The sequence below is a fragment of the Gracilinanus agilis genome, chromosome 5 (assembly GCF_016433145.1).
Source record: "Gracilinanus agilis isolate LMUSP501 chromosome 5, AgileGrace, whole genome shotgun sequence".
Classification (NCBI taxonomy): Eukaryota; Metazoa; Chordata; class Mammalia; order Didelphimorphia; family Didelphidae; genus Gracilinanus; species Gracilinanus agilis.
The window spans coordinates 226,353,263-226,356,680 of NC_058134.1; the positions used below are offsets into that span (position 1 = coordinate 226,353,263).

The window sequence follows — 3,418 nt, forward strand, 5'->3', positions numbered from 1 at the left end:
ACTTCTCTCTCTCTCTCTCTCTCTCTCTCTCTCTCTCTCTCTCTCTCTCTCTCTCTCTCTCTCTCTTTCTCTCCCCTCTCTGTCCCTCCTCCTCTTTCTCTCTCTCCCTCCCCCTCTTCCCTCCCTCCCTCTCTCTGTCTCTTCTCACTTTCTCTCTCCCCCACTCCTCTCTCTCTCTCCTCTCCTCTCTCCCTCTCTCTCTCCCTGTCCCTCCCTTCCTCCCCTACATATGAGTGTGTTTGTTCACATCTGACTATAATTATGAAAAGTGCATCATGGGCTGAGAATCCATTACTGGTCCCTGTGGGGCTGAGCAGGAATGCCACATTATATACAGAGTGGGTGGGCAGAAAACTGCAATTTGACAAAGATTTTATTTGAATTATAATGGATTTCTTCCATCCCATCTCTTCTCTGAAAAAGAATGTTAGCAGCCTCTCTCCTTCTGTAGTTATACAATTTGGAAGCCATTTTATAGGGAGCAGGAATTGCAATTCTCTATCTGAAGATGATTAAATATACTTGTTAGGGTGGAAGGACAGGTTTGTACATTAAGATAAACTGAGGTAGAGAGTTGTTCCAAGGAGTAGAGTGTTGCTTTTGGACTCAAGGAGACCCGAGTTAGAATTCTACCTCAGGTACTAGTTGTATAACTCTGGGAGAGTCACAAACCTCTTTTATCCTGTTTCCACATGTATAAAATGGATGTAATTGATAGCATCTACTTCATAGCGTTGTGCTGAGGATCCAATGAGCTACCATTACTTTAAACCACTATGTAAATGTTAGCTATTATGAATTGTTATTATTATTAACTGAGGCTTTTAAAGATCAACTGATTTCTTAGGGAGGGAGGTAGAAAGAATGTCAGGATCCCTGGTTTCAAGTTCCTATTTTTCCATAAATTATCTGGGTGACTTCAGGCAAGAGACTTCACCTTTACGAAGTCCTAATCTATAAAATGAATAGGTTGGACTGGGTAATCTCTAAAGTTCCATCCAGCTCTCCCCTTCTGTATTCTTATATTCTCAGGGATGCTTAGCAGCTGTGCCCTTGTCTGTTCTAGGGTCCCTCCTCTCCGATGTTCTGTCCTACGGTGACCCTTCCAGATTTGACATCCTATGACCTGACTAAGGTCCTTCCCAACTCTGACATTCTTTATCTTAAAGTTCTAAGTTTCTCAGGCATTTTTTTCTTTTCTTTTTTTCTTTTCGTAGAAGGAAAAATTACAAGTAACATAGCGGTAGGAAAAAGCCTCTGTGGATACGTGGGGTTCAGACTTGTTTAATATAAATTCACTTTCAGTCAGTCCCCAAGCTGTACGTTCTCAGGTATCGAGTGTTCCATTTTTTGTTTGTTTTTAGAAGCAGCGAGAGCCATCTCTGTGGGAATCTGATTCTCCACTCTGGACCTTTAATAATAGCTGTGAAATTCAGCTGCATGGAGTGCTTTCATATATATCCTGAAGCTTTTAAATACTTCAGTTCTTTGGCTACATTTCTCTGTCTGCAAACAGGCTCCTATGAGTCGTTTGTGGCTAGTTCTGTGCCAGCACTAAAGAAGAGTATCTTTTGCCCTTTACTTTTATGGGAGCATAGGATTCTGTTATCCACATTTGGGGAAACCCAAACATCTGCTAGCTGTGTGACTCTGGGAAAACCACTTAACCTTGTTGGCCTCAGTTTCCTCATCTGTAAAATGAGCTGAAGGAGGAAATGGCTAACTCCTTCAGTATCTCTGCCCAAAAAACCCCAAATGAGAACAAAATTAAGGATGACCCATTTCTGTTGAGGGTACCAGATATCCAGGTTCTCAACCTCTGAGTCATCCTTAATTCTGTTCTTCCTCCTCCTCCCCATATCCAGTCACCAAGCCTTGTCCCTTCTACCTTTATGGTGTTTTTTTTTTTGTATTTACCTTCTTCTTTATTCATTCTCTTCCCTCTCCCAGGACCACCTCCCTAATTCAGGCTTTTGTCACTTTTCACAAGCGCCAGTAACCTCCCAGTTGCCCTCTCTCTTGCCAGTTTCTCTCCTCTTCCACTCATCCTCCACACAGCTGCCAAAATGATCTTAAATTGTAGGTCTGGCCAAGTCATTCTCCTGCTCTGAATGTGCCTGTGGCTTCCAATTAGCTCCTCTCTTTTGGCATTCAGCCCTTCACAGCCCAATTCCAGCCATCCTTTCCAGGCTTACTCCACACCTCTACTATGTGTTCACTCTTCATTTCAGCCCCATTGGCCTCCTTACTCTCCCCCATACATTACATCTCATATCTGCTTTTCTTTGTACAGGCTACCACCCCACCCCACCCCACCTCACCTCTGAAGCGCTGCTAGAGGAAACTGATCCCACCACCCCAATGGCTAGGCTAGTGCCCTCCTCTTTGAAATTACTTCAGATTTCCTGGAAAGACCAAGATAAAACTGTTCCTGCTTTCAAGGAACTCACCTCTGACATGGGGAAAACAGCAATGATAAAGAGAATGTTCTCGAGAACAAGGGCTTTTTTGTTTTGGTATCCACAGTGCCTGGCCCATGGTAGGTACTCTATAAGTTCTTGCAAACTCTCCCTAGACTTAGGGGACATGTCATAGTTTTAAAATGGTAGCATCCTAGCTATGGAAGGGACCTTGGAAACCCAACCCCTTCATTTTGCAGAGGAAGAAACTGAGGCAAAAGTCATCATCTTTATAAACCTGTGGATCTTTGGTTAATGGACGCTGAAGTGGTTTCAGAGTGACTTGGAGATCTCTGAGTATCCCAGACCTAGTGGTTGAGAGAAGGGCTGGTGGCTTTCTTTATTCCTGTCTGCCACCGATAGAGTTGCTATTTCTGAATGGCGACTATAGGCAGAATATTAATAATAATAGCTCACTTGGGAGGCAGTTGGGTCACTCAGTGGACTGAGAGCCAGACCTAGAGAGACAGGAGGTCCTGGGTTCAGATCTGGCCTCAGATACTTTCTAATTATATGACCCTGGGCAAGTCACTTAAGTGCCTTTGCCTAGCCCTTACCGCACTTCTGCCTTGGAACCAATCCGCACTATTGATTGAAGGAGGTAAGTGTTTAAAAGAAATAGCTGGTATTTATATTGTGCTTTCTGTATATTATCTCTTTCTTTTTTCTTTTTATTGTTATGCAAAACACACTTCCATCTGGGTCATTGTTGTATGAGCAAAGTCATTCATAACTAAAACCCCAAATCTGTATATTATCTCACATGAGCCTCACCACATCCCTGTGCACTAGGCAGGTGTCTCCAGTGGAATTATCTCCCTATTAAAGGTGAGAGAGAATGTGCTTTGCTTGTGCTTCTCTAACTAGTGATGTTTAAATGTGAGCCTTCCCATTCCAGGCTCAGCGCTCTTGCTCTTGCTCTCTCTCTCTCTCTCTCTCTCTCTCGCTCTCTCACTCTC

At 43.4% G+C, this 3,418-nt stretch overlaps 1 protein-coding gene across 1 annotated transcript in view; it reads right to left on the reverse strand.

Annotated features, from left to right (window-relative positions):
• The window catches only part of STAB2 (stabilin 2), a 183,309-nt gene that overhangs the window by 897 nt on the left and 178,994 nt on the right, over window positions 1-3,418 (reverse strand). The window lies entirely within an intron of this gene.